This window comes from Hyperolius riggenbachi, chromosome 2 (genome assembly GCF_040937935.1).
Source record: "Hyperolius riggenbachi isolate aHypRig1 chromosome 2, aHypRig1.pri, whole genome shotgun sequence".
Classification (NCBI taxonomy): Eukaryota; Metazoa; Chordata; class Amphibia; order Anura; family Hyperoliidae; genus Hyperolius; species Hyperolius riggenbachi.
In genome coordinates, this window is record NC_090647.1 from 372,121,028 (window position 1) to 372,146,353 (window position 25,326).

The 25,326-nt window shown below is 49.6% G+C and overlaps 1 protein-coding gene across 4 annotated transcripts in view; it reads right to left on the reverse strand.

The window, feature by feature from the left end:
- Window positions 1-13,279, reverse strand: part of MOV10 (Mov10 RNA helicase) — a 342,254-nt gene extending 328,975 nt beyond the window's left edge. Inside the window, exons 1-2 of one of the 4 annotated variants that reach the window (XM_068269730.1) lie at window positions 12,721-13,037; window positions 12,475-12,529 (exon numbers count right to left, since the gene is read on the reverse strand). The gene's annotated coding sequence lies outside the window, so the exon portion shown is untranslated. Of the gene's footprint in view, window positions 1-12,474; window positions 12,530-12,720; window positions 13,041-13,260 lie in introns of those variants that run through there. The other 3 variants (XM_068269732.1, XM_068269729.1, XM_068269733.1) reach the window with 3 other exon arrangements.
- Window positions 13,280-25,326: the final 12,047 nt, after the last annotated feature.

The window sequence follows — 25,326 nt, forward strand, 5'->3', positions numbered from 1 at the left end:
GTCCCAAACGGTTGTTTCCCCTGGATGATAAACATCTCCTTCTTACTTGCACTATATCTTGGCAAGATAAGACAGAGAATACTGAGGCCTTCATTGATTCAGGCTCAGCAGCTAATTTTATGGATTACGAATTTGCTAAGAAATTGGGGATCCCGATCTCCCCTTTAAAACAACAGATTCGGGTCACTGCGGTGGATGATTCCCCTCTGCAGAGTAATCACCCTCTTTCCCAGACCCCAGATTTGGGGGTCACAATAGGGATCTTGCATAAAGAAAGTTTATCATTTTTTGTGTTATGAATGGCAACCTCCACGATCATTGTTGGCATGCCATGGTTACAGATTCACTCGCCTCAGATCAATTGGGCCACGGGTCAGCTAACCAGCTGGTCTGCCCACTGCTATCATCATTGTCTTGCGAAAGTAACCTTTGGTAAAACCAAGATTCACATGGAGGGATTGCCAGATCAATATTTAGAATTTGCAGACGTATTCTGCCCCAAGTCAGCAGATAAACTTCCTCCACACCGTCCCTTTGATTGCCCCATTGATCTTAGGTCTGGTTGTATGCCCCCTAGAGGTCATCTCTATAACTTATCTGGGCCAGAGAAATTGGCCATGCAGGAATACATCCGAGAAAACTTAGCTAAAGGTTTTATTCGCCCTTCTCGATCTCCGGCCGGGGCAGGGTTCTTTTTTGTGAAAAAGAAGGATGGTGGCCTATGCCCTTGCATTGACTATCGGGGCTTAAATAAAATCACAGTAAAAAAAAATCGCTATCCTTTGCCGTTAATAGACGATTTGTTTACTCAAGTCACCAATGCTAAGATCTTTTCGAAATTGGATCTGAGGGGTGCTTACAACCTTGTGCTAAATCAGGGACGGTGATGAATGGAAGACGGCTTTTAACACACCCAACGGGCATTACGAGTACCTAGTGATGCCTTTCGGGTTGTGTAATGCCCCGGCCGTCTTTCAAGAACTGATCAATGAGGTCTTTAGAGAGGTATTGGGCAAATTTGTCTTGGTATACTGAGACGACATTCTAATTTTCTCGTCCAACCTCTCAGAGCACAGAGATCATGTTAAGTTTGTGTTACGGAAGTTCAGACAAAACATGCTGTACGCTAAGCTGGAGAAATGCATATTTGAAGTGACCTCTGTCACCTTTCTAGGGTACATAATTTCAACCTCTGGCCTCTCTATGGACCCTGGGAAAGTTTCAGCTGTGTTAGATTGGCCTCAACCTGTGGGATTGAAGGCTCTCCAGAGGTTTCTGGGGTTCGCTAACTACTACAGAAGGTTCATAAAGGGGTACTCTACAGTGATCTCACCTCTCACCAGTCTCACAAAGAAAGGGGCAGATACTCACCACTGGTCCCCTGAGGCCCATGATGCTTTCTCCACTCTAAAGAAATTGTTCTGTACTGCACCCATTTTGAGACATGTTGACACCACCTTCCCCTTTATCGTGGAGGTAGATGCCTCAGAGGTAGGGGTAGGGGCTGTGCTGTCTCAGCGTTCTGGGTTGCAGGGAAAGTTACACCCCTGTGCCTATTTCTCACGTAGGTTTTCACCCGCTGAGAAAAACTACAATATAGGCAATAGGGAACGACTAGCCATTAAGTTGGCCTTTGAGGAATGGCGACATTGGCTAGAGGGTGCAGAACATACCATTACTGTCTATACTGACCACAAGAATTTGGAGTACATTGAGGGCGCTAAGAGACTTAGCCCCCGACAGGCTCGGTGGTCATTGTTCTTCTCGAGATTCAGATTTGTAATCACGTATACCCCTGGTAGTAAAAACATCAAAGCTGATGCTTTGTCCAGATGTTTTGAGCCCGAGACAGCACAGCCCTCAGACCCAGAAACCATTCTGCCACAGAAAGTGGTTCTGGCCGCCACTGAGACCTGGAGGGACTGGACTAAGACGTTGAGTCAGTTCCAACAGGATGTACCTGAGGGAAAGCCTGAAGGAGTCATGTTTGTACCACTGCCTTTTCGTCTACAAATACTGCAGTTGTTTCATTCTCACAAGAATGCTGGGCATCCTGGAGCCACCAGAACTCAGGACCTCATAGCGAGATGTGCCTGGTGGCCTTCATTGGCAACTGCCTGCAAAGAGTATGTAAGAGAATGTGCAGTGTGTGCGAGAAGCAAACCCTCCCGTCAGGCACCTGTTGGGACATTACAACCACTGCCAGTCCCGAGGGAACCATGGACCCATCTGTCCATGGATTTTGTAGGCGAACTCCCTAGGTCTGAAGGCATGACGGTCATTTGGGTGGTAGTCGATCGTTTCAGCAAGATGGCCCATTTTGTCCCCCTGAAAGGACTCCCCTCGGCCCAGGAGTTGGCCGATCTCTTCATGCAACATATTTTCCGGCTGCATGGTATTCTGGAAAATATAGTGTCAGATCAGGGAGTCCAATTTGTTTCTAAGTTTTGGAGGGCATTCTGCCATCAGTTAGACATGGAGCTATCTTTTTCATCAGGCTACCACCCACAGACCAATGGCCAGACCGAGAGAACCAATCAGTCTCTGGAACAGTTTTTGAGATGTTATGTGGCAGATGTTCAAACTGACTGGGTCAAATTCCTGCCATTTGCAGAATTTGCACACAACAACTTGAGGAGCTCCTCCTCAGGTTTTTCTCCATTCCAGGTGGTGACTGGAAGATCACCTAAGTTCACCCCATTGCCAGTGGCTGCCACCCCGTTTCCAGCCCTGGAGGATTGGCAGAGGTCCTTGAAGCAGACGTGGGGAATGGTAGAAAGAAACTTGAGGAGGGCTTTTCAGAGTCGGAAGAAACAGGCTGATAAAAGACGTTCCATAGAGTGGGAGTTTCTTCCAGGTGACTTGGTCTGGGTGTCCACACGACATTTGGCTCTGAAGCAACTGTCTCCCAAGTTAGGTCCCCGATTTGTGGGTCCGTTTCCTGTGATAAGGAAAATTAATGATGTCACTTATGCCATTGATCTCCCCGCCAACATGCGGGGTGTGAGATCATTCCATGTGTCCTTGCTCAAGCCGGCAGTGCACGTGGATTCCGCTCCCCCCCCCCTCCCCCGTGTTGATTGATGACCAACCTGAATATGAGATTGAGAAGATTCTTGACTCCCGACTTGTGCAGAACTCCGTGCAGTATTTGGTGCATTGGAAAGGGTATGGCATTGAGGAGAGAACTTGGGTGCCAGAATGTCGCATGCATGCAGAGGAGTTGAAAAGGGAGTTTCATAACTTGCATCCTGAGAAGCCGGGCAGGAGATGTCCGGAGTCCACTCCTCGTAGGGGGGGGGGGGTCCTGTGAGAGATTGCGGAAAAGCCGCCGCATGTGCTACTGAGCAGGCGGCTGATTCGGCGTCCAGTGCGGCGGTTTGCACGCGGAAGCGTGTGTTTGGTAGCAGGGCAGAACGCGGAAAAGCCGCCGCATGCAACAACAGTAAGGTGGCTGGTTCCGCATCCAGCGCGGCGGTTTGCACGTGGCAGCGTGTGTCTGGTGTGGCTGAGTCTGTTAGTGCACATAGGCTTAGGAATACACGCGTGCTGAGAGGCAGAATTCTTATACTAAGCAGGAAATGTCAGCTGACCACACCGATCAGCTGACTCCAGAGCAGGATACGATTGGTTGAGCAATTAGGGGTGGTGCTGGAGAGCACTACTCCATATATAGTTCCTGCTGGTCACTTGCAAGTTGTCTGCCGTTGCGATTACTACGTGGAAGCACTCAGACCTAGTCAGATCCTTCAGTGTGTTTGAACCAGGTGGACCTGGGAATTCACACTTAGCCAGATTATTTGAATTGTATTCTGTTTATGCTTAAGCTAGTTCCAGGGTGTAGAGACCAAGGACCTCACACCCAGCTTAGGGAACTGTGTTATCATCTGTGTTATACTTCAAGCTAGTTCCAGGGTGTAGAGACCAAGGACCTCACACCCAGCTTAGGGAACTGTACTACCATCTGTGTTATCTTTCAGACTAGTTTCAGGGTGCTGAGACTACGGACCTCGCACCCAGTCTAGGGAACTGTATTATTATCTGTGTATACTTCAGACTAGTTCCGGGGTGCTTGTTATGACTTATAGCTTTTCTGACTACTCCTCTGTCTTCTGATTCGGTACCTCGCATATCTGATATTTTGTTGCCAGACCCTGCTTGACTTGGATACCGAATCAGCCTTCTGTCTTTGTACTTTATCTGTCAGTGTGTTGCCGACCCGGCGTGCCCCACCTCGAGAGCTATCTCTCCCCTTAAAGCGGAATTGTCACCATAAAAAGGAAATTTCAACAGAAACTGGTCTGAGTCTCTTGTGTGATAAAGATGCTTATCCTGAATTCCAAACTTTAAAAAAAATGTTTGCAGTTATGGTTTGGAGCTATTACATAAAAATTCTGCACTGGCCCTTTAATTCGCCGTCGCCGGTCTTGTACACGCTGGGGACTCTTTGTATCTATAATATATTCCTCCTGTTCCTGCTTTCCCCTCCTTCTAACCCACCCATATCTCTCCTCTACCCTGATTGGCTGACACTGCATGTGACGTATATACTGGACGCCACAGGTGTCAGCCACTGCTCCCTGGGAAGAGGAGCTGTCAGAGAGCAGCAGCCGATGCGTGAAGTGGAGTCCCACTGCCTAGGGCTGCCACCCAGCCAGTATCTGGCTGCAAATTTACTTCAAAAGCCGCTGCTCTTTACCGGCAATGTATCTGCCCGGTAATTTGGATTGTACCACAACAGCAGAGGGGGAGACACCAGGTCTACGTATGCTGCTATAATAATTTTAGTGAGATGAGGCTGCAGCCTGTTCTCCCTCTCTCTCTTTCATGCAATGCATAGTCTCTGTCTCCCCCAACTATGGCAGTTCAGTGTACAGTACACAAACTCAGAGGAATGTGTGCAGCTCCTCCCCCCCTCCCTGCCGGAGTCTGAGGACAGCTAGAGAGACACGTGGAAGCTGGAGCTATGACAGGACGCTGTGCTGCTGTGAGAGGTGCTGTCTTTTCATGCAGTGTGTATATGTATGGCATATATGCTGATGTGTATTTATGGAGTGTGTGTCTGTGTGACCTGTGTATGTATAGAGCATGCATGTGTGATGTGTGTATGTATAGAGCATGTGTGTGTATGTATAGAGCATGTGTGTGTATGTATAGAGCATGTGTGTGTGTATGTATAGAGCATGTGTGTTGTGTGTGTATGTATAGAGCATGTATGTGTGTGTATGTATAGAGCATGTGTGTGTGTATGTATAGAGCATGTGTGTGTGTATGTATAGAGCATGTGTGTGTGTGTGTGTGTGTGTGTATGTATAGAGCATGTGTGTGTGTATGTATACAGCAATGTGTGTGTAATGTGTGCATGTATAGAGCAATATGTGTGCATGTACAGAGCGTGCGTGCGTTCATGTACAGAGCGTGCGTGCGTGTGTGATGTGTGCATGTACAGAGCGTGTGTATGTGAGGTGTGCATGTACAGAGCATGCGTGTGTGAGGTGTGCATGTACAGAGCGTGCGTGTGTGAGGTGTGCATGTACAGAGCGTGCGTGTGTGAGGTGTGCATGTACAGAGCGTGCGTGTGTGAGGTGTGCATGTCCAGATCGTGCGTGTGTGAGGTGTGCATGTACAGAGCGTGCGTGCGTGTGTGAGGTGTGCATGTATAGAGCGTGCGTGTGTGTGGTGTGTGCATGTATAGAGCGTGCGTGTGTGTGGTGTGTGCATGTATAGAGCGTGCGTGCGTGTGTGGTGTGTGTATTTATAGAGCATGCGTGTGTGGTGTGTGTATGAATAGAGCATGCGTGAGTGATGTGGGTATGTGTAGAGCATGCGTGTGTGTATGTATAGCAATGGCGGGGACTCTTGTTATGCCCATGCTGCCATCTCACTCCTTTCTGCTTCTCCCTACCTGGCTTCCTGCCTATACCTATACTAGGGGAAACTACCAGCCTGCACTAATACTGTGGGAACCTACTGGCTATACCTATAATGGGGGAAACTACTGGCTATACCTATCAGGGCTGTGGAGTCGGAGCAATTTTGGGTGCCTGGAGTCGGAGTCGGGAAAAAATGCTCCGACTCCTAATGAATTTAAACTGTAATTAAAATAGAAAATATGATAAAATGTTCAATTTCTCAGATAATAGTCATAAATAATTTATATATACAGTAATAGCTGTGCTTAGTCCACAAACATGAAATAAACCAATCAAACATAGCTACTTGTGCTGCTTCAATACTATGGAGAGGGGAGGGAGAAGCAGCAGTGCGTGCTGTGCTATAGAGAGGGGAGGGAGAAGCAGCAGCCTGTGCTATGCTATGGAGAGGGGAGGGAGAAGCAGCAGCCTGTGCTATGGAGAGGGGAGGGAGAAGCAGGAGTGTGTGCTGTGCTAGGGAGAGGGGAGGGAGAAGCAGCAGCGTGTGCTGTGCTATGGAGAGGGGAGGGAGAAGCAGCAGCCTGTGCTGTGCTATGGAGAGGGAAGGGAGAAGCAGCAGCGCGTGCCGTGCTATGGAGAGGGGAGGGAGAAGCAGGAGTGATTGCTGTGCTAGGGAGAGGGGAAGAAGCAGCAGAGCGTGCTGTGCTATGGAGAGGGGAGGGAGACGCAGCAGCGCGTGCTGTGCTATGGAAAGGATAGGGGGAAGCAGCAGGGCGTTCTGTGCTATGGAGAGGGGAGGGAGAAGCAGGAGTGCGTGCTGTGCTATGCAGAGGGGAGGGAGAAGCACTGACACACTCTCACTCACACACACTCTCTCACTCTTACTCTCTCACTCCCTCTCACACACCTACACTCTCACACCCTCTTAGGCTGCTTGTAACGCAGCCTAACTCACAGTAATGAAAACTAAATAGGATGTTCACAGTATCCATGTTGCGTTACATTGTAATGCAGCACGTTTAAAGAAAGTGCTGCATGCTATACATTATACGCGGCTAAGCCGCATTAGACTGTTTGCACATGCGCAGTAATGTTGGAGGAGGAGGTCTCCCCTTTGATGGGTTAATCACAAAAACAATGTACAATACCACTGAGCTTGTACCATGTGTGGCGAGAACAAAGATTCAATAAGATTTCTTAGTTCTGTTCTCAAAACGCCATCAAGATTACCATTCTTTCATTAGCATTGTTTCCAGGAGTAGAGAGCACACACACTTCCTGAAAGAGAACCCGAGGTGGGTTTGAAGAATATTATCTGCATACAGAGGCTGGATCTGCCTATACAGCCCAGCCTCTGTTGCTATCCCAAACCCCCCTAAGGTCCCTCTGCACTCTGAAATCCCTCATAAATCACAGCCACGCTGCTGACAAACAGCTTGTCAGAGCTGGCTGTGTTTATCTCTATAGTGTCAGTCTGCTGCTCTCCTCGCCTCCTGCAGAACTACAGTCCCCGCCTGCATCCCTTCCCTCCCTGCTGATTGGAGGGAAGGGACGGGGGCAGGGACCGGAGCTATGCGGGAGGCGGGGGAGCAGCTGAGACTGACACTACAGATGTAAACACAGCCTCACAGCATGGCTGTGATTTATGAGGGATTGCAGAGTGCAGGGGGACCTTAGTGGAGTTTGGGATAGCAACAGAGGCTGGGCTGTATAGGCAGATCCAGCCTCTGTATGCAGATAACATTCTTTAAAACACACCTCGGGTTCTCTTGAAGGGACAGCTGAAATCCGATCTCTGAAGTGTGCTCTGAAATCACCCTGCTTTTGTGATGTAAACACAGCTGTACTGAGTCGCACAATGATGACATAAGACAGTGCACTTCCTAGTATACACCTCAGTGGGAGTGTCTGAAGACTCTGGGAGGAGGGCAGGTAATGAATATACAATGAGCAAGAGAAGGAAATGGGAAAAACAAGAGTCGGGAAGGATATGATGTCAGCATTAGCTGGGCAAAATGGTTACTGCCTGGAATAGGATTTTCTGCTTCTCATTTATAAAATTCTCAGGAATCATAACGTGGTCAGTGCAATACATCTGATATATAAGTAGAAGTAGTATTTATCTACTTAAATATGTGTTTTTTATTTTTAGGTTAGCATGGGTGTCGCTTCCTCTTTAAGAGATAGTCTCCAGATCAGATAGTGACATCCACCTTTAGGTGTCACTCACTCTCTGGCCTTTCCTGTCTCCAGCCTGACTCCTCCCCTTGGAGAGCCTCAGGCTGCTGGAAGGTTCCTGTACTCCCAGGGCAGTGTCTCCTTACTGTTATATCGCCTGCTCTGCAGGTGCATCACTCAAAGTATTACTGTTACACCAAACACTCACATACCTATAGGTGTCCAGAGGTTAGCAATATATCTGTATTATCGGTAATTCTGCAGATCATCAATAATCGGGTATATATCTGCATTCTTGGTGATACTGCAGATCACCAATAATCAGATTCTCTCTGCGTGCTGACACCAACCGTTACAGCAACATAGTCATTTGGAATGGGCAGCAATATCTTGATAAAGCCTATAGACAACTACAGGATTATGATGTAACTGTATATGTAAAATGGAGGTCAAAACCCTTTTCATCAATTGTTAAAGAGAACCTGTACTGAGTAAAAATATTTAAAATAAACACATGAGGTAACTTCAAATGAACATTACATAGTTACCTTGCCATCAGTTCCTCTCAGAAGCTCACCATTTTCTTCTGACAATAATCCCTTCCAGTTCTGACAATATTTTGTCAGATCTGAAATAAGTCAGTTGCTGTCAGTAAAATATCAGTTGCTGTCAGTTATAGCTGAGAGTAAACCGATGTACCAGGTAATGTCCATGTTTCCCTATGGCTCAAGTGGGCGATGTTACAGTTTAACTGTGTGCTGACCAGAATGCTGTTATGGGTAATGGCCATTTTCAAAATGGAGGACAGAAAATTCCCTTGATCACAGTGAACAAACAGGACGCGGGACAGGAGAAAGACACTGAGGAGTAGACTACATGGAAGGTAAGTATGACCTGTGTATGGTAGGGCTGCATGATTGTCCGGTTTTAAACCGAAACCGCGGTTCCTGAGAAGACGATCTAGGGATCGTCAGTATCCGGCGGTTTTCGGTGTAGTGCCCGTGCTTGGCCGCATGGTCCGCCTACCGCTACGCGCTGAGGGGAGACGCCGTAGTGCATATTCCATATGTAAATGAGCGGGGGGGGGGGGGGGTCGGGCGAGTCCAGTCCAGAGCGGCACAGAGCTTCACCAATCGCTGGAAAGCAATGGAATGACGGAGGCGGTAGGCGGAGTTGTACGCTCTGTACAGCTCCGCCTACCGCTGCCGTCATACCATCGCTATCCATTGATTGGTGAAGCTGTGTGTGCCGCTCCGGACTGGACTCGCCCCCCCCCCGCCGCCCAGCTCATTAGCATCATGAATATGCACTGCTTCTGTCAGTGGATCCGCCCACCGCTGCCCGGCTCATAAGAGTCCCTTACGCCGCACAAAGTAGTACCGCACGCACATTAAGCCGAGGGGTCATCACAGAGGGCTTCAGACTTTATAAATGTGCATTGCCTGACATGCAATGCGAATGCACAGCAACATTTTCTGACACAGAGCCCGCCATAGCTAGGCTCCTGACCCAATCCCCCCCCCGCTAAAGCTTGTTTAAAAAAAATCGTGAATAAATCGAAATCTCAATTTCTAACAGAAAAATCGCAATTTCGATTTTTACCCAAAAATAACCATAACCATAGTGTATGGTTATTTAGCGCCCTAGTGTATGGTTATTTTGACTTTTAATTTTCAGTTCAGGTTTTCTTTAAGAAAGTCAATTTCATGTTAGACCAAACGGCAACATCTGGGGCCATAACAAATAATGGAAGTTAATGTTTGTTAACCACTATACCATACCTATATTCTACTTGATTCAAAAGCTACACAAAGATTCAAAGAGACCTCTGGGAAGACCAATCGAGTCAGCTACAGGTGTTATCCTAAAAAGAGTTTATTTTTTTCTCTCTTGTACTAAATGTGACTATTAGCCTGTGTTAGAACACAAGACTTTTAAGCCATCATTTACAAAAGTAGACATTCCAGTATGGGTATTTTTTGTCTTTCAAAGTTTTGTGATTTTTTTTTTTTCAATTTGCCCAAGTCTGACAGAATTATTTTGGAAATTATATTTTTGGGCAACTGTTGAGTTTCAGCCTTTGCTAAACTTCTTTATTGTGACAGGTGTAAATAGATGCTATCTGACAGAGTACTGACAGTAGATGAGAAATGACAGCTAGCAAGTGACAAGTAGTGACAGCTATGAGGTGATGAATGAATAGTAATGAATAGTGACAGATGGGCGACGAGTAGCACTATATGGGCAGTGTTCTCCCCAGGCTATTTTAGCCAGGTGCTCCACCCAGCTAATTTTGGTCAGCACCCAGCTGTCATCCTCATATGCTGTAAGCAGAGCTGCACCAACCCTGCATTCCCCCATCGTGCCCAACCTTTTAATACCACCCAGCTGGAAAAAATTACAGGGGAGAAAACTGATGGGAAAGTGCTGAAATTTGTTGTTTTAATCTTTTAAGTGATCTGTGCGGAAGCAGATACTTTTCAAGGGCAAAATCCCATCAATTTTATTATGCTTTTTTCTGCAGTACTATGTAAACAAAGAACAGTATTTAGGTATCCATATATCTAGCGGTTATGGGCAGAAACGACCAAGAGACAAATCTCTCTCTAATAGAATCTGATTAGAGAGAGATCTGATTCCTGATAAATTACATGCTGAAATTGATCAGGAATTGGCCTTGTGATGCCACATTCGCTGCCTCGCTAACCTGACGCTGTCCCCCTAATGTTAAATGTCCCCATGCAATATACATTACCTGCCTGCCGCTAGCGCCATGCTTTCTCCGTTCTCCATACATAGGTATACATAGGTAATGTACCACTTGTATCAAAATCGCATGCAATTACCGCCGTGCACCCAATCGAGCAAACCAGCCATACATCTTGCAGCATGTCCAATCAACTAATGCGACTAATGTCGATCGGGCATGAACTTAGTGGCACCGATTTACATCTGATTGGATTATAATAATTGAATTTGGTGGTTGATCGGCCGCCAAGTCGCCTGATGTATGGCTACCTTTAGACAAAAGATAATGAGTACTGGCCGATTGATGAAGTGAAGCAAGCTAGTAGGTTATGGGTGACGACAAACAGAAGTTGGCAAGAAATGACAGATCACTAGGGACAAGTACTGACGAATAGCAAATGAGATGACGTAACAGCTAGCAGGTGACAAGTAGTGACAGGGAGCAGATGTCAACTTGTGACAGGTAGCAGATCAGGTGAGGTAGCAGCTTGCAGGTGAAAAGTAATAACAGATAGCAGAAGACACAAATATGCTGACGTCAACCCAACAATTGTTGATTTAGGTCAGCATCGGGCAAACTACAGTGCTGTGCGGCCGGTTTCCTCTCCTCCCTCCCTGCAAAGTTATGAGAAAGCTTAAGCGAGAGAGGGTAACTCACCTAATCACTGCTTCCAGTGTCGGTCTCCATGGCTATGGCAGCGTCATGTGACATGCCATCAGTGCATACCAGCGTATTACAGACTGGCACGTACTGATGCTGTGTTACATGAATCCGCATGGCCATAGAGACCTGATGATGGATGCGGAGATTAGGTGAATGAACCCTTTTGCTTAAAGAGGCACTGTAGCGAAAAGGGGAAAAATAAATCAATACATTGCAAAGTGAGAAGTTAAAAATGGTATAGAGATCAAAGAATGATTGATATTCGCAGTGTAATTTATTTATATTGTTTGATTCACAATCAGCCTGCACGTAATCATCTTTACTGCTGGCACACCTGAAAAAAACAAAACAGACAGCACCAACTGCCATGGTTTATAACCACACCGCCTAACAATGCACTAAAAGGTTGCTTTTTTATAGATATATATATACATTCATATGCACAGAGGAAGATGATAGTGTTCCTTTAATACCCCTAAATGATACGTCTGAGGATAATAAAAAAAACAAGATCTACTTATCCGGGACTTCATCCAGCCCATGGCGGCAAATATGTTCCTCTAAGCAGCTCCGGTGTCCTAGGATCCCCTCCGTCGCAGACGGCGAACTAGCCAGGCAGGCATCCGCTGCGCCTGTCCACTCGTAATCGCGCTTAAGTGGCCTGAAGCGTCCTGCGCAGGTGCAGAACTGCTGCACCTTCGCAGAACGCTCTCAGCACGACCACGCACTGGTGTAGGGGCAGAAGATGCAGACCTGGCGAGGTCGGCGTCTGCAACGAAGGGGATCCTGGGACACCGGAGCTGCGGTGAGGTACAGATAGGCTGCCAGGGGGTGGAGGAAGTCCCATGTAAGTAGAATTTTTTTTTTTTTTGTCCTTGGACGTATCCTTTAATAACTTACTGTACAATAATATGAATTTGATCCAGTTGTGTATCATGCCTGAAGAAAGAAGTAAAGTTTCAAAAGTTTACTAGAAAACTATATCTACAGTTAGTCATTAAAGACAATTACCATTTGATCGTTTTGATGTAAGCATATCTGATTCACGACTAACACCAGGCCATACCTCAAATGACACAAAGAACGTGAAGTGACAGTTAGCAGGTGACAAGTATTTGCAGAGTTGGTGAAGAATAGTTACAGACAGCAGATCAAGTGAAGTAACAGCAAACAGGTGTCAAGTACTGAACAGGGATGGTGAGTAATGACAGATAGAAAACGAGAAAGAGTGACAGCTAAGGAGTGACATATTCTTACGTCCTGGCCGTAGCAAGTAGATTGGCCGTTACTCCCTTGTGTTTTGCATTAGCAAGTACACTCCTATCTCATCTTCGGGCGGAACTTCTGCAGTCGCGTCGCGCAGAGCATCCATACGATCCCGCCCGCAATAGGCCCTCGTGTAGGGGCGGGGCCTCTGCAGCCTCTCAGTGCACGTCTCCTGAATCATCCGCCCGATGCGCCCACGTCATAGTTCTCCATCGGTGTCTCTTATTAGCCATTTGGTTTGTGCATGTGCACACACAGTCAGCTTCTGGATCTCGCTTCTAAAGCCGCTCTCTCTACAACCGTCGTGCGGTCACTGCGGTGGGTGGGGCGAGTCAGTCGTCGCCCTCCTCCACTTACCATGCATGGATGGGTTACTTACTACTGTCGCTTAGTGCACGGCTTTTGTTCTCGCTTCGGAAACCCTTACTGCACGTCTTCCACGGGTGGGAAGAGGGCCCCCTGCTGCGTTGTATCACACCCCGAATATAGAATAGAGAGATGCTCAGAGAGAGGGAATAGAGAGATGCTCACATGGTTTTCCTGCTTAGCTCCAGTGGTGGCAGAGCCGGGACAAGGTCCTCCAGCACCCAAGGCTGAGACACCAAAGTGCGCCCCTCCATCCCTCCCACCCCAACTGTCACACACTGATTGCTATTAGACTAAGAGGCGCCACAGGGCCCACAACCTCCCCAACACCTTAATATCTAGTTATCTGGCTTGCAGTCACTGCCATGTATCCCCTTTTCATATTTCTTTCTGCTTCAAACACAATTAGGAATGACAGCTGAATGAATTTTGCGCCGCCTCCTACACTGCGCCCTGAGGCTGGAGCCTCTCCAGCCTATGCCTCGGCCCGCCCCTGAGTGGTGGCTATGCTGGAGTATCATTTAAAGTGAACTTAACCCTCCTGGCGGTCTAATTAATTCCGCCAGGCAGGAGGCAGCGCAGCAGTTTTGTTGTTTTTTTTTTTAAATCATGTAGCAAGCCCAGGGCTCGCTACATGATAGCCGCTGCTCAGCGGCATCCCCCAGCCCGCTTCGATCAGGAAATACCGTTCAAAGAATGGGATTTCCTGGAGGGCTTCCCCCGTCGCCATGGCGACGGGGCGGGATGATGTCAGCGACGTCGTGACGTCATTGGGAGTCCCGATCCACCCCTCAGCGCTGCCTGGCACTGATTGGCCAGGCAGCGTACTGGGGGGGGGGGCGGCGCGACGGATAGCGGCGATCGAGCGCGGGGCGGCGGCGATTGATGTGCTGATGCAGCTAGCAAAAAAAAAAATTAAGCAAATCGGCCCAGCAGGGCCTGAGAAAACCTCCTGCGCGGCTCCTGTTACTGCCAGGAAGGTTAAAGAGAGTCTGAAGTGAGAATAAATCTCGCTTCAGACCTCATAGATAGCAGGGGCACGCTAAACCGCCGCTATCCCGTGGCTTAACGGGGGTCCCTGATCCCCCAAATCCCCTCCGTAATGCGGGGGAGCGCTTCCTGGTTGAGGCAGGGCTAACCGCCGCAGCCCTGCCCCACGCGCGTCTGTCAGCGCGTATCTCCGCCTCTCCCCCGCCCCTCTCAGTCTTCCTTCACTGAGAGGGGCGGGGGAGAGGCGGAGATCCGCCGCTGATAGACGCGACTGGAGGCAGGGCTGCAGCCGTTAGCCCTGCCTCCAGGAGCGACCAAGTGTCGCTTTGGGGGTCAAGGGACCCCCGTTTAGCGGCGCTATTGCGGCGGTTTAGCAGGGGCACACGTGCCCCTGCTAACTGAGCTTTGAAGCGAGATTTATTCTCGCTTCAGAGTCTCTTTAAACCATTGAAATTTACTTACCTGTGGCTTTGACATAGGATCGAAAAGAGTTAAACCAAAGATTGTACCCTTCAAATTAGAGGCACGCATTGAAAAGTACCTACAGTCAGGGTTGCTCTTCAAATTCGCGAAATTGAATTCACCCCGTGATCAAGGGTAGATATTCATGGTTGCCGAATTCGAATATCGATTCTGCTCCCGAATTTGAAGTCGAATTCGGCCGTGATCCGTGATCACGAATTCGGTATCCAGGTGATGATGTCATTGGGCCAATCAGAAGGCCCCCAGCTGAGGCCCTAGCAACCAATCAGAGGAGGGGAGCCTAGCCCTTTCCTCCTCTATATAAGGCGGCGGCCATCTTAGGGAGCCTGTCCTTGCTGTGTGACTGAGCGGGACTGAGAGCAGCTCTAGTGCTGTTTAAAGATGCGAAGTTCGGATCTTCTCAATGATCCGGATGATTCGAATCGGATCATTGAAAAGATCTGAATCTTTGATCCGAATCTCGGATCATTTTACTACGGAAGCATTCGGGGGTGAAATGAATAGCAGGACAGGTCTTTCCCTGCAGTGGACAGGAGAAGGGGAGGGGGGTGGACACACAGAGAAAGGGAGAAGATGGACAGAGGGCAGGGAGTGGACAAACAGAGAAGGGAGGAGGGACTAGCAGAGAGCAGAAATGTTTGCACACAATACCCACATGCTGCAATCATATGCTTTACATATATTTCACCTATATGTTCATCTGTATACTTTGAAAGCAAACGTCGTACAGTGAAAGAAAGCATTCCCAGAAGTGAAGTGCAGCTGTTTAGAGCAGAGTCTGGGAGGATCATATTGCCCTGCAATCACAGTGCCTGCAAAGTTACTGAGCTGTGCTGAGCTGATCCAAAAGCTTCCCATGTGTTCACTGTGCACAACTACGGAACAGACAGCCTATAATGAGCAGCACATTATAGCCAGTATGTGTGCTCTACACATATCTGGCAGTGGCACCGATGTCCCTCTCTCTCATCTACCTGTCCCTGGCTCCCCTCCAACAGAGCGATCCATCTGAGCTCTGCTTCCAGGACCCCGCTGCCCACTAAGAGGGGGGCGTGTCGCTCCTGGCCCCGCCCATTTTACGATCCGAATCACTCATTTTGATGATTCGGATGATTCGACTCACAAAATAGATTCAGATCAAAGATCCGAATCGTTCATGATCCGGACAACACTAGTGCTGTTGAGCAAGTGCTTTTCATTGTTAAAACCAAGCGATTTACCACCTAAACACATTCTCTACACGTATATTGTTTTATAGATAGCTAGTGATTTGATTGTTATAGTTCAGTCAGCTAGTGTAGTGTATACTGTGCTAGGCTAGTGTTAGGTTTGTGTGCAGGCTAGGCCTGCTAGCCTAAGCCTACTACTAGCTTAAGTAGGTTAGGGATTATAGTTAGTTGTGTACTAGTTTACTTAATTTCTACTGTTGTTAGTCTGTGCGTTTATAATAGCTTCAGTACTGTGTTAGTTACTTTACAGAGGGCAGCATCTGTTGTGATCTGTGACTGCCTGTCATCTCTGCCTGACACTATTGATTGCGTCCATGTGTGACAGACTTTGATTGTCACTCTCGGTCACACAAGTCCATAGTGCACAACAGACCCGATTTGGGTGGGACTATCCCTGGCCCCGCCCCCTCATCCCGGGTCCCGCCCCCTTCTCTTTAAGTCCCGTTTTTCTATGGACACACTGTCAAAGTCTTTCGATCCTGCAGTGAAGGGACAGAAAGATCAGCCCCCTACTTCCTCCTGTCCTCTGTGTACTGCCTGCTAGTGATGGGAATTCCGACTCTTCTCAGAGAATCGGCTCCCATTAAAGAATCGGCTCTTCATGAAATATCACTAGACACCACTCAGAATCGGAGTAAAAGCCCCGCCCCCGTCTCCATGACAACTCCAGACTGCTTCTCTGACTGGTGCAATCCCTCCTGCTACTGCTCTGCTCCGCCCAATACACTCCTACAAGCTGCGAGAGGAGGACTACATCTCCCAGCATGCCTCAGCGCAGACCAAAGCAGGGCTGTGTGGGGTGGCTGAGGCATCGGCTCTTGAAACTGAGAGCCGGCTCTTGTCGTTCGCGAATGACCCATCACTACTACCTGCAAGCTGGTGCCTCCCTCTAACCAATAGAAACTGAGAGGCAGCAGTGTGCGCCCCGCCCCCACATCCTACTCCAGGCTGGGAGAAGCAACAGCCTGCAGCCAGGAAGAAGAGATCAGCATTGCTCTCCATAGAGAAGACATGAAGTAGGCAGATCAGATGACACACAGCCATAGACCCCAACCGTCCCGGATTGGTCGGGATTCTCCCGATTTGGGGGGGCCCTCCCGCTATCCCGGGCCCCCCCTCTTGAATCCCGGCCGGCTGGGCAGAGAAGAGGTGGAAAACTGATCGAGGCTCCAGCCGCGGTAATGAGGGATGCGGGAGTCGGCTTCACTCCTCCCTCTCTCTGAATACCCCAATATGTATGTCTGTGTCCCCCCTCCCTGTAGGCAGAGTGAGCGGAGCGGGCAGTCGGGTCCTCTTACCGCTGATGCGCTCGTACTGACACCGGACCTCCATGTGCTTCCTGTGACGTCATAGTAAACAGGAAGCACATGGAGGTCTGGTGCCAGTACGCGTGCATCCGCGGTAAGAGGACTCGACTGCCCGCTCCGCTGCGCTGACTCTGCCTACAGGGAGGGGGGACACAGACATACATAGGGGGGTATTCAGAGAGAGGGAGGGAGGAGTGAAGCCGGCTCCCGCATCCCTCATTACCGCGGCCGGATCAGTTCTTCACCTCTTCTCTGCCCAGGCAACCTTTCCCCCCCCCCCAACCTAAAAATGGCACCCTCCTCGGCACCCACGGGCATTCCCCCCCTTCCACCCTCCTCCTCAGGTGTCAGTGCACCTTGGCCCCTGCACCCTTCCCAGGCACCCAGTCCCTGTCCCTGCACCAGGCACCTGGCCCCTGCACCAGGCACCCTGCACCCATCCACAGGCACCTGGCCCCCTGTACCCTTCCCCAGGCACCCAGTCCCTGCACCAGGAACCCATCCCCAGGCCCCTGCACCCTTCCCCAGGCACCCAGTTCCTGTCCCTGCACCCAGGCACCTGGCCCCTGCACCTGGCGCCCTGTACCCTTCCCCAGGCACCCAGTCCCTGCACCAGGCACCCTGCACCCATCCCCAGGCACCCTTTACCCTTCCCCAGGCACCCAGTCCCTGCCCCCTGGACCAGGCACTCTGCACCCATCCCCAGGCACCTGGCCCCTTCACCTGGCACCCTGTACCCTTCCCCAGGCACCCAGTTCCTGCACCAGGCACCCTGCACCCATCCCCAGGCACCTGGCACCCTGTACCCTTCCCCAGGCACCCAGTCCCTGCCCCCTGTCCCTGCACCAGGCACCCTGCACCCATCCCCAGGCACCTGGCCCCTGCACCTGGCACCCTGTACCCTTCCCCAGGCACCCAGTCCCTGCCCCCTGTCCCTGCACCCATCACCCTGTACCCTTCACCAGGCACCCAGTCCCTGCACCAGGCACCCTGCACCCTTTCCCAGGCACCCTGCCCCAGGCCCCCTGCCCCCTATACCAGTCACCCTGCACCCTTCCCCAGGCACCTGCACCAGGCACCCTGTATCCTTCCCCAGGAACCCTGGCCTCTGCACCCTTCCCCAGGCACCCTGTCCCAGACACCCAGTCCCTGACCCCTGTCCCTGCCCCCTGTCCCTGCACCAGGCACCCTGCTCCCAGGCACCTGGCCCCTGCACCTGGCGCCCTGTACCCTTCCCCAGGCACCCAGTCCCTGTCCCTGCACCAGGCACCCTGCACCCATCCACAGGCACCTGACCCCTGCACCTGGCACCCTGTACCCTTCCCCAGGCACCCAATCCCTTCCCCCTGTCCCTGCACCAGGCACCCTGCACACATCACCTGGCACCCTGTACCCTTCCCCAGGCACCCAGTCCCTGCCCCCTGCACCAGGCACCCTGCACCCTTTCCCAGGCACCCTGCCCCCTGTACCAGGCACCCTGCACCCTTCCCCAGGCACCTGGACCCTGCACCAGGCACCCTGCCCCAGGCACCCTGTATCCTTCCTCAGGAACCCTGCACCCTTGCCCAGGCACCCTGGCCTCTGCACCCTTCCCCGGGCACCCTGTCCCAGGCACCCAGTCCCTGTCCCAGGCACCCAGTCCCTGTCCCAGGCACCCAGTCCCTGTCCCAGTCACCCTGCTCCAGGCACCCAGTCCCTGTCCCAGGCACCCAGTCCCTGTCCCAGGCACCCAGTCCCTGCCCCCTGAGTGTCACCCTCCCTGCCTCTGAGTGTCACCATCCTCTTTGCCCACTGGCACTCTCCTCTCTGCCCATTCGCACCCGCCTCCTCTCCACTCACACCCTCCTCCTTCCCACTGGCACTTTCCGCCCCCACCCACTGGCACCCTTCTTTCCACCCAGTGTCACCCTCTCCCACCCTCCCCCCGCACACTCCCTCCCATTGTCACCCTCTTGCAAAAGCGGGGGTGTGGCTTAAGGCCGCACAGGGGGCGTGGCTTAAGTGTCCCTCTTTCACATCTTCAAATGTTGGGAGGTATGCACAGCTCAGATCACTGCAGCCTGTCCTGCACACTGATCACAGAGGGGCAGGAGAGGACAAACACCTCAGATCACTGCAACCTGTCCTGCACTGCACACTGATCACAGAGGGGCAGAGGAGAGGCCACATAGCTCAGATCACTGCAGCCTGTCCTGCACTGCACACTGATGGCAGAGGAGAGGACACATAGCTCAGATCACTGCTGCCTGTCCTGCACTGCACACTGATGGCAGAGGAGAGGACACATAGCTCAGATCACTGGAGCCTGTCCTGCACTGTACACTGATCACAGAGGGGCAGAGAAGACGACACACAGCTCAGATCACTACAGCCTGTCCTGCACTACACTCTGATCACAGAGGGGCAGAGGAGATAAGGCAGCTCAGTCACAGCACAAATCAATGCGGCTTGTCCCATACTGCAGAGGCTGCATGTGAGTGTGACACCAGACAGACAGACCTGGTCATTTAACTCTTTCAGGTCAGGAGCCTGGTAATAATCAGATGACAGCAACACACTGAGAACAGTTTTAAAGAAAAAATAAATACTTAGGGCCAGAGCTGGGACAAGGTCTTCCAGCACCCAAGGCTGAGACACCAAAGTGCGCCCCTCCATCCCTCCCACCCCAGCTGTCACACACTGATTGCTATTAGACTAAGAGGGCCACAGGGCCCACAACGTCCCCAACACCTTAATATCTAGTTATCTGGCTTGCAGTAACTGCTATGTATCCCCTTTTCTTATTGATTTCTGCTTCAAACACAATTAGGAATGACAGCTGAATGAATTGTGCGCCCCCTTCTACACTGCGCCCTGAGGCTGGAGCCTCTCCAGCCTGCTTAGGGCTACTAATGTACTTTCTTCTTTTTCTTCTTTTTTTTTTTTTTGCTCTTATTTCCCAGCAACATTGCTATGTTTTCTATGTTCTCCACAGACCTTAGACTACTTGTGGTATTATAGCCATAGCTACCAAGGGACAGTCCCTCTTTGGGACCCCTATCCCCTCTGTTCCTCTTCCTTCCTCAGTTGTCTTTTTTCTCATCCTCTTTCAGGACTCCTGTACATATCTGTGTAAATATAAGAATTTTTCTACTAAAAAAATGTTCTATTTTTCCTAAAAAACCTTTATGGTATGCGTGACTAGGGGAGTGGTTGGGGCGTGGTTAGGGATGTGGCATGGGCGTGGCTTAAGTGTCCCTCTTTCTTATCGCGAAATGTTGGGAGGTATGCGAGATAGTTATCGAATGCTAGTCTACTACACTACTACTGCTATGGCACCCCCTCTGTCCCTGTCCAGCCAGCAGCAGTATCAGGCCCCCAGGAGACCTGCTGTCCTTGATAAAGGCACTCTACCTGACGGTAGAGCAGCCGAGAGAGGAGATGCGTGCAGCAGCATCCTCCTCTCAACGTCACAGGCAGCGCCTGACCCGGATGGTGGACGACTACATGAGGTCCTTCAGCGGTCTTGACACCGGCGGCGAGGAGCCTGTGGACCCCTTGAAGTACTGGGTCGAGCGCTTGCAGATGTGGAGTGAGCTAGCACACTACGCCCTGGAAGTCCTGTCTTACCCCCCTTCCAGCGTGCTGTCAGAGAGGTGCTTCAGTGCGGCTGGTGGTGTGGTCACGGATTCACATTCCTGAAGATTAACCAGGCCTGGATTGAAGGCACGTTCCAGGCACCTGTTGTCGGCGACAGGAGGACATGAGGTGCCTTAGAATAATTTTTTAACAACATCAACCTTCAGTCCCCTGCAAATTTGGCCTGGTTTTGCTTTAGGTGCTGTGGTACCACCACTAGGTGCCATGGCCTAGGCTGCCTGCTGCCATGTATGTCCTTCAGCTGCTGCATTAAACCTCCTGTCTGTGTTCCCACCACCACCAGGGTCCACTCCGTTATGCGCTGCTGCCACTAGCTATTTAACACACCCTCAAAATAGCTACTATTTCTGTTCTTGTGTAAAAAAAAAAAAATTCTGAGGTGCCTGGGTCGGAAACTGTGCTGTCCCAGTTGTGTATTGGGCACAATGTGGGCTTCACGACTGCTGTCTGGAACCTCCTTCTGTCTGTGTTCCCACCGCCAGGGTCCACAGAATTGCCATGCGCCAGTAGCTATTACACCACTACAATAGCTACATTTAAAAAAAAAAAACTGAGGTGTCTGGGTTGAAAACTGTGCTGTCCCAGTTGTGTATTGGACACAATGTGGGCTTCACAACTGCTGTCCAGAACCTCCTGCTGTATGGTGTTTATTACAGGCGTGGTACCAACGCTAAGTGCCACGGCCTACTACATTGCCTGCTGCCACACGTCACTCCTCCTCCTCCTGCTGTTTCTGTATTTAAACTCCTGCTATATTTGTTCCTACCGCCAGGATCCACAGAATTATGCACTTCTGCCATGCGCCACTAGCTATTACGCCACTACAATAGCTACATTTTTTGTACAAAAAAAAAATTCTGAGGTGTCTGAGTTGAAAACTGTGCTGTCCCAGTTGTGTATTGGACACAATGTGGGCTTCATGATTGCTGTCCGGAACCTCCTGCTGTATGGTGTTTATTATTACTGCCGTGGTACCAACGCTAAGTGCCACGGCCTGCTACATTGCCTGCTGCCACACGTCACTCCTCCTCCTCCTGCTGTTTCTGTAATTTACCTCCTGCTGTTTGTGTTCCCACCGCCAGGGTCCACAGAATTATGCGCTACTGCCATGCGCCACTAGCTATACGCCACTACAATAACTACATTTTTATGTGTAAAAAGAAAAAAAATATTCTGAGGTGTCTGGGTTGAAAACTGTGCTGTCCCAGTTGTGTATTGGACACAATGTGGGCTTCACAACTGCTGTCCTGAACCTCCTGCTGAATGGTGTTTATTACAGGTGTGGTACTAACGCTAGGGACCATGGCCCGTTACACTGCCTGCTGCCACACGTCACTCCTCCTCCTCCTGCTGTTGCTGTATTTAACCTCCTGCTGTCTGTGTGTCCCACTGCCAGGGTCCACAGAATTATGCGCTGCTGCCATGCGCCACTAGCTATTACGCCACTACAATAGATACATTTTTTTGTAAAAAAAAAAAAATTATTCTGAGGTGTCTGGGTTGAAAATAGAGATGGCCCGAACGGTTCGCCGGCGAACGGTTCCAGGCGAACTTTGGGTGGTTCGTGATCGCATGCGAACTTTCCCGGAAGTTCGGTTCGCCCTCATAGTGCACCGTTAGGGTCAACTTTGACCCTCTACATCACAGTCAGCAGGCCCATTGTAGCCAATCAGGCTACACTATCTCCTGGAGCCACCCCACTCCACTACTTATATAAGGCAGGCAGCGCCGGCCATTACAGTCGTTCGTGTCTCTGCAATAATTAGTGAAGGGAAAGCTGCTGGCAGACTCTCATAGGGAAAGATTAGTTAGGCTCTTGTAAGCTTGTTAGCTTGCTCCTGGTTGATTCTTATTGCTAAAATAGCACCCCACAACAGCTCTTTTGAGAGCTAATCTTGTTCTTGTGATCTATTTTTTTTCCCTTCCTCCCTTCTCCTCCTCCTCCTCTCTTGTCTTCCAGGGATTTGTAGGATGTCAAAAGCCAGCTCACATACATTGGGCCAGGAATCGAACCCAGGTCAGCTGCTTGGAAGGCAGCTATGCTCACCACTATACCACCAACACTACATGCTGAAACTTCTTGGAGCAGACTTACTTCCTCCCTCCAAAAGACACACACACATCCCCATAAAATAATTCAACAGCAACTGCATGCACAGTCTCTGTGGCACAATCGGTTAGCACATTCAGCGGTTAACCGAAAGGTTGGTGGTTCAAGCCCACCCAGGGACAGCCTTGCCTTTTGCATTCAACAGTTGTCCAAAGAGATTCCCAGTTATCCATGTAGAATCATCTCTTTCTCTCTCTGGGCTTGAACCACCAACCTTTCGGTTAACAGCCGAACACGCTAACTGATTGCACCACAGAGACTGTGCACACAGTTGTTGCTAAACGATCTTATGTGGATGCATGTGTGTCTTGTGGAGGGAGGAAAAAAGTCTGCTCCAAAAAGTTTAACGCCACTTTAAACAATCCTGTATATATCAAATTTCTACATATATTTCTATGATCCTTTCATGATGACAAAGGCCAGAAAGAAGTAGGCAAAGGAGTGCCCATTTTTCCGTACGGCTAAGCGGTCTCACTTTTTCCTACAACGAAGCATCTGCAGTACAGCAGCAGAGTGGCGCAGCGGAAGCGTGTTGAGCCCATAACCCAGAGGTCGATGGATTTAAACCATCCTCTGCTAGGTGTACTTTGGTTTTTACACCTTGCTTTACCACATGGGCCAATCGGTGGCCATAGCCCCGTAAGAGAAAGTGTCATTAGGGCCTTGCTGTAACATACAGTGGGTTGCAAAAGTATTCGGCCCCCTTGAAGTTTTCCACATTTTGTCATATTACTGCCACAAACATGAATCAATTTTATTGGAATTCCACATGAAAGACCAACACAAAGTGGTGTACACATGAGAAGTGGAACGAAAGTCATACATGATTCCAAACATTTTTTACAAATAAATAACTGCAAAGTGGTGTGTGCATAATTATTTGGCCCCCTTAGATCTGAGTGCAGTCAGTTGCCTATAGACATTGCCTGACGAGTGCTAATGACTAAATAGAGTGCACCTGTGTGTAATCTAATGTCAGTACAAATACAGCTGCTCTGTGAGGGCCTCAGAGGTTGTCTAAGAGAATATTGGGAGCAACAACACAGTGAAGTCCAAAGAACACACAAGACAGGTCAGGGATCAAGTTATTGAGAAATTTAAAGCAGGCTTAGGCTACAAAGAGATTTCCAAAGCCTTGAACATCCCACGGAGCAATGTTCAAGCGATCATTCAGAAATGGAAGGAGTCTGTAAACCTACCAAGACAAGGCCATCCACCTAAACTCACAGGCCGAACAAGGAGAGCGCTGATCAGAAATGCAGTCAAGAGGCCCATGGTGACTCTGGACGAGCTGCAGAGATCTACAGCTCAGGTGGGAGACTCTGTCCATAGGACAACTATTAGTCATGCACTGTACAAAGTTGGCCTTTATGGAAGAGTGGCAAGAAGAAAGGCATTGTTAACAGAAGAGCATAAGAAGTCCCGTTTGCAGTTTGCCACAAGCCATGTGGGGGACATAGCAACCATGTGGAAGAAGGTGCTCTGGTCAGATGAGACCAAAATGGAACTTTTTGGCCAAAAAGCAAAACGCTATGTGTGGCGGAAAACTAACACTGCACAGCACTCTGAACACACCATCCCCTCTGTCAAATATGGTGGTGGCAGCATCATGCTCGGGGGGTGCATCTCTTCAGCAGGGACAGAGAAGCTGGTCAGAGTTGATGGGAAGATGGATGGAGCCAAATACAGGGCAAACTTGGAAGAAAACCTCTTGGAGACTGCAAAAGACTTGAGACTGGGATGGAGGTTTACCTTCCAGCAGGACAACGACCCTAAACATAAAGCCAGGGCAACAATGGAATGGTTTAAAATAAAACATATCTAGGTGTTAGAATGGCCCAGTCAAAGTCCAGATCTAAATCCAACCGAGAATCTGTGGCAAGATCTGAAAACTGCTGTTCACAAACGCTGTCCATCTAATCTGACTGAGCTGTAGCTGTTTTGCAAAGAAGAATGGGCAAGGATTTTAGTCTCTAGATGTGCAAAGCTGGTAGAGACATACCCTGAAAGACTGGCAGCTGTAATTGCAGCAAAAGGTTGTTCTACAAAGTGTTGACTCAGGGGGCTGAATAATTACGCACACCCCACTTTGCAGTTATTGATTTGTAAAAAACGTTTGGAATCATGTACGATTTTCGTTCCACTTCTCCTGTGTACACCACTTTTTATTGGTCTTTCACGTGGAATTCCAATAAAATTGATGCATGTTTGTGGCAGTGATGTGACAAAATGTGGAAAACTTGAAGGGGCCGAATACTTTTGCAATCCACTGTAGATAGTAGTGTAACTATTTCAACTAATGTACCCTTCTTAAACTTGAAGGTTATATACAAACGTAAGCAAAGTGGTGCAGCAGAAGCGTAGCTAAGACTACTCCTGGGCCTTTCTTGTAGTTGAAGAGATGAGTGAACTGTGACACCACACTTAAAAAAAAAAAAAGGAAACAGAGAAGATTCCTCATATTAGAGCATTG